This window comes from Fringilla coelebs, assembly GCF_963513975.1.
Source record: "Fringilla coelebs genome assembly, chromosome: 9".
NCBI lineage: Eukaryota > Metazoa > Chordata > Aves > Passeriformes > Fringillidae > Fringilla > Fringilla coelebs.
Genome location: NC_140067.1, coordinates 8725753 through 8732464, shown reverse-complemented (window position 1 = coordinate 8732464; position 6712 = coordinate 8725753).

Sequence of the window (6712 nt, the reverse complement as noted above, 5' to 3'; positions counted from 1 at the left end):
ACCTACTCATTGACTCCATAAGAAAAAAATAATTGGAAAATTAGCATAAGTATTGCGTGTCAGACTAAACTGCTTGCAGCTGCCTCCGAAATAAGGGGGAGTGTAAAGTTTACTGAACAAAAATGATGGATAAAAAGTCAACCTGGGAATCACAGGTGCCTCAGCTGGGCTTCCTGATGGTGGTGTGTTCTGCTGAAATAACCTCACCCTCCCGTGCATGAGTTTGCCCACGTGTTTCCTTGTGGACAGGTTGTAATCCCACGCTGATATTTTACCTCACTAATGCAGAGAGAATGTGCTGGAAAGAAAGCCAAGCTGAAGGAAATCTGTACCTTGCTTTTTGCATCTGTGTGTGAACGAACTAACTTTGCTTTAGGCCACTGCATTCCCTGCTCAGCACTGTTGGGATGGTGATTTGGAAAACCATGCAGAGCGGATGCTGCTGGGAGCTCAGAGGTCTGTAAACATCATCTCTGCTCCGGTGGCTTCCAGGAAAAGCACAGCTGAGAAATGGACTTGGCTTGTCCCAGCAGTGCCCTGCTCCCAGCAGGAAAACAGCTTGGGGTGCAGGTTTGTCAAAGAGGAGCAGGATTAGGGCTGCAAGGGGGCAGCAGGGTCACTCTGCTCCTAGTCCTGCAACATGGATGTGAGTCTGGCACCAACTGGGCTGGGCTGAGCCACCTGGATGGGTCTTTGGTAAATCAGGGCTTGGAGAAAACTGTTTCCCTGACATCTGCTGATTTTTGTGGTAGTCAGAGGGTTAAACACCTTCTGGGCTGTGTCTAATCTGGTGAGCCTGGTGCAGGCGAGATGCAATCCTACCATTCCTGCAGCTGGGCACTCTCCCTGCACCACGAGGAGGGAAATATTCTCCTTCATCAGCTGCAAAAGGCAAAGAACAGGCTGCAGTGTGACAGTGGAGAGGCTGGGATTCATCATCCCCATCATCCCCATGATCCTCATCATCATCCCCATGATCCCCCATCCTCACCTGGGGGTGCTGCTGGCAGAGACTGGAAGGTCAGTACTGAAGAATTTGCCAGGGCTGAGCTAAAAGCAGCTTTTATCCAAAAAGGGGCTGCAAAGCGTGGAAACACCAGGTAAAACATAAGCAAGAGCCCCAGGTGACAGACAGACAGACAAAAGCTGCAGGTATTTAAGCCACCTGGGCATTATTAATAGCTGGGTTTGTCTGACGTGTGCCTTGCAGCAGGTTAAAATAAAACACCAGCACGGTCCCTGCTGGACTTGCAGCCCCTGAAAACAGAGGCAGCCCCAGTGTATAACAGGATCTTCACTGCTGTTCTGGGGCTTGAATAAAATTATGGTGACTTTGCATAGATTTTTGCCCTTAATGCAAATAGGGAAATGATTTTCTAATCAGGTAAGATTAGGCTGAAACATGATAACTAGAGTTTGGTTTGTTAATGAAATACAAAGAAGTAGCCTGTACCTTTGTAAACTATTCTTAAAAATAATGCAATGTTAAAAAAAAAATAAATGGTTTCTTTGGCTAGCAGTCATGTGAGAGAGCCTTGATGCAAATCTTTGTAATGAGTGCATTCCGATGAGCATTTGAAAAATATATATGTATTTATTTGCATTGATATGTTTATGTGGCTTTACATATCAACTTAGTCAGGAAAAATTGAATAAAATGTCTCAGGTCTGGGAAATGAGAAGAGATTATGAAAAGCAGATTTAATATAGCACCGTTTTTTGATGTTTGTGGCACATTTCATCATATTGCCAGAGACACCCAATTACACAGCTTGCAGAGTAATCAGCAAATGGGGAATCCGAAGGAGAATATTAACTCTGGTCTTTTTTTTTCCCCTTCCTCCTCCTCCTTCTTTAGCAAATATTATGTTATGCCTTATGGAAATGGATCAAAATGCCACATGTGCAGTTAATACTGAGCTCTGGAGCTCTTTCAAATCTTATTTTTCCCCTCACATTGTATTTTTCTGGAACAAACCTCCTGATAACTTTAGGACATGGTCTTCAAGGCCAAAGCACCACCTTAAACTTCCTGCAAGTTTGGGTTTCAGTTTTAGCTGGTGGCTGACTTTACCTCATCAGCCTTGTGGGAGGGAAAAATTGAATTATTAATTGAAGATAACCACGTGCAAGGAGGTGATCACTGTTCATCCATTTATTTCCCTCTTTGGGAAGGCAGGAATTTACTGAGCAATTTGGTGTCCTTGATGGTCACAGACACTCCTTACCCACATGATTTTTAATATTCAAAGCAGACCTGCAACTGCAATGGAAAAGGAGATCTAATGATTAATATTTCCCTTATTGTGGATTAAAGAAAAAATAGCAATGGCTGCAGTGTAGGGCAGTTGTGGCTGGCTGATATTTTGGGTGTATGTGATCAAACAGCCTTCAAAGGCACTGAGGGAACTGGGTCAAAACTATTAGCACTAAAATTTTTGCAGGCGGGGGTGTTCCCAGTCTCTGCCCACATTCCCACTGTTCTGGTTCTCTGCCTGGCTTAAGAAAAAGCCACTTTTCTTGAGAATGTCTAAAAAGTTATTAATCACTGTTACAAATGCACTTGCATTTCCTTCCAGATTCCTTTTTCCCTTCTGTGTGTTTCCCATTGCATTATTTCTACAGTTGAGAAAAGAAATTGGGAAGTCATATTAATGGGGGATGACATTCTGAAATGGAATAATTTGATTTCTTTTAAAAGAGCTTGATTATCAGATGACTTCAGGAAAATATCGATAAAACTGATAAAAATGGGTTTTTTTTCCTGCTTCACCAGGCATCAAACTGAGCCTATACCCAAGGTGAAAAACCCATGAAACCACTACCAGCTTCCTGCCCAAGAAGTAGTTTCACCTTTTAGGTTCAAACTCACCCTGAAGGAGCAGGAGGTGCAGGAACAAGTTTGCAGAAGCTTTTCTGCCATCTCCTGGAGCACAGCCCCCCGTGGGCTGGTGTAGGAAAGGGGACAGGTCCTCCACCAAGAGAACACATCCTCAAAATGACACAGAAAGCCCAGTCCTTTGAGAGTGGTCCCATTTTCTGTGCACCACTGTCTGTAGAGATGAGCTGTCTGGTCAGGTCTTTCCTGTCTTCACCTCACCAGGCAGGAATTTCCCCCTGGGATGTGCAGGAAGGAGACAAGAGGCGCTGCAGCCACTGCTGTGGTGTCTTGTGGCCAAGGGGGATTGTCACCTGCCACCCCAGCTGGAGATGTCACCCCAACAGCGAGAAGCTGTCACTCAGCACCTTTTTGTGCAGCTTTTTCTGTGTGGCCCCAGCCTCAGGTTAATGAATGATTCACAAAATGCATTTTTCTTGTTGTTTTTTTTCCTTTTTATTAGCGGAGTATGAAAACAGGCAATAATTTTACAGAAAGCAGGACTGGCACAATTGGTACATAGCATCATGCTGCAGCTTTTCAGAAATGAATATAAACTCTTTTTTTCTTCTTCTTCTTTTACCTACCAGAATAAATAAATATGATACACATTTGAGTTCCTCAATAGTGAATTCTAAAGCACGAGGTCGTACACTACAGCTCAATTTTACAGCGATCTGTACAGTGTATTACTTTGATTTCCTTTTTGCAATTTAAAAGCCTTTGTTCCTTTGCAAGGTGGGTTTGACATACAAACACGGGTACACTTTGGAGCTAACTGTACACCTTGGGTCAGAGCCTGGGGAAAAAAAAATAAATGGATTGCATCCTTGCATGAGAAAATAAACAAAAATGTTATTTTTCATTGCACAGATACATCCAAGGTTCTGCTTTGTGGGATGGCCCCACTCAATGGACAGAGCAGTTAGAAAAGGCTTTGGCCATTCATAGAGCACCAGCTGCACCATTTAATTTGCTGTGGGTTTAATGTGTGTCTTACACAGGTTTTGAAGAGCACTTCCAGACTATTGTGCTGGAACCCAGACTATTAAAAATATAATCACTTTTTTTTGTTAGTATGCAGAAAATGATACATTCTTTACAAATCATTGTGGGGGTTAAGTGTTGCTCCCAGCTGTGCTCCAGTGAAACTGGTGCAGTAATTCCACTCTGGCAAGTGATGGGGGTCCTGATGTGTGCACCTCAGCTTCTGCATCTCTTCCCCAGGAGCCTGGGACAGCCAGGGACAGTGTGGATGCTGCTGCTTGAGCAGCTGGGAAGCCAAGAGCACCCACAAAGTCTGTGTGGAGCAGGGAAGGGAACCTCCATCCCTGCTGGGCTGGGGTGTAACACGGTGCGAGAGTCGCAGCCGCGCGCCAGAGCAGGGGATTTTTTTGTTTGTTTGATCTTGCATTGCTGAAATTTTTGGGGGTTTTTATTTTTGTTGTTTATTGCACCAACCTCTTCTTATCCTTCCACTACGGATTTGGGCTGAGAGCAGACCTACGCAGAGAATCAGCTTTTTTTTTTCACTCAAAAGAAAAAAATAAATTAGATGTATTCTGCTGCTCTAGAACAGATCATAAAAAACCAGCAAGGGGCACATGGAGGGCTAAGAAGGGAGGAAAAGAAAAATCAACACAGCTTGTAAAAACCAGCAGGAAAGTTCTGTAATTGACTTTTTTCAAGCTTAATTGAATTATGTTTCATAGCTACTGTAATTAAACTAATAGAATATGGTGGATTTTAATTTGCATTCCTTTTCTAGAGAGGTTTATTTAATCTTTTATGTATGAACTCTTCAGAAATGTCCTGATCTTGCTCAAAATTGTCACGTCAGTGGAAGTACCGCACATGGGACACAGGGACAGAAATAATTACAGTTCCCACACCTCTGTCCTCCCACTTTGGTTTTTCTTCAGCAAAAACAAGCATCTCTCTGGCTGCTTGCAATGGAAACACATACCTAGAGCTCATTAAAATTCTTCACATGGTGAAACACCTAAATGAGAAAGGAGATGTGGAGGGATCTGCTTGCTGATTGTTATTTTCATATTTGGCAACAGTTTTTGTGTTTCCTACACAGCAAATGATGATTTTTCTTGGAGGAAATACAGGGAAAAAAGTATCTCCCTTTATTCCCATATTCACCATCAAGGGCATTTCCCCTTCTTAGCCAAAAAAATTAAAAAGACAAAAAAAAGGACAAAAGGGTGTTTCCTTTCAGCCTCCCAGCGTCATTACTGGATACTTTCTCATTTAGCATTTCCTTTTTTTTTTTTTTAACCAACATTTATTAGACTTCTCTTGCAGTGTAGAAGACATTTAACTGCAAACTTTTGCCCTCAATATCGTGACTGATTTTCTCCTGGGACTTGGTCCTGCAAGAACCATGTATAAAACTGTGATAAATTCCTAAGGAGGGTTTGGAGCTGTAGCTGGTTCACCAAGGAGAGGCAAAGCAAACAAAGCCATAGGGAGGGCAAAACTTTGACAGAGGAAATCTCCAGATCTACAACCTACTTCCAAATGGGAACTAGGGAGACTTTTCCCAGATTTTCCACCACTGTTTTTAAAGGATTTGGGAAATTCTTTTCCTGGCCTACGTGCCACGCTGTGCATTTGTCTGGCATTCCTTTCATACATTAAAAAATCAACTTGGTCATGTGCCTCACAGAACACAAAACATTGCTCCTCTTTTTACATTTCACCTCCCCGTGGGTAGAGCTGTCCCAGGAATGCCCTGCCAGGTTGGCACAGTACCCAGAGGGGATGGATGGAGGGATGGATGGATGGATGGATGGATGGATGGATGGATGGATGGATGGATGATAGATGATGGATGGATGGATGGATGGATGGATGGATGGATGGATGGATGGACTGATGGATAACTCTTTTTCTCTCCTATAACAACTCAGTTGTAGGGTCTCTGTGCTACACTCCAAGCATTTTACGTCTGTGATGGAAAAAGCCACGTTATATCCAATTAAAATGTTTGTTAAGAAGTGTCAGATCTCTGTCTGGAAGTGAGGAGGGGAACCTCAATCTGTTTTGATTCTGAGACTCATCAGTGACTTCATTTTCCTAAATAGCTGGGGCTGGTGGAAGGAAAGGGGACAAGCAGAGCTCACATCCCAAATCTGGACATTTGCAGGGGTTCTTCCTACCTGGAGAAACATCCAGCTTTGCTGAGTTCAAAGAGGAATGATGCAGAATCAGTCCTTTCAGCCTTCCCAATACAGACACAGGGTTATATTGCTGGGGGAGTTTCTCCCTATGTTTTTTCATAATTTTCTTTTGGTCAGAAATAGCCCAAGAGCTCAAAGACCTTACAACAATATGCAGGAAAGATTCAGTTTTGACAGATAATTAATTATTATACTTTTCCGAGCTGTGAGCTTGGAAATTTTTTTTTGCATTTCCAAATCAATTTTGGCTTTTCAGGTCAGCTCATTCCCCTCATGGATGTTTAAGGATGACTGTAATTAGCTAACTCCAAACTTTGCATAAAACACTTCAGGGGCTCATCTGAATTGAAGGAAATCTCCTTTTTTTTTCTGTTTATTTTAAAATTTTAGCTATTTTCACCCTGATTCACAATGGGAGAAATAATCTCCAGGTGGGAATGGTTCACGTGCCCTGGTCCAGGACCAGCTGCACCTCAGTCAGCTGCTGCTCCTTGCAGAGGCAGATGAGGATGGTGCTGAACAAACACCCCTGGGGACTGATGGAGATCCGAGTGCCTCCTCTCCCCGCTTGCTTCCTGAGCCTCACCCCAGGGCTGGTTTTTAATGGGGTGAGAGATGCTCCACTGGGGAAGTGCCAGGTAGC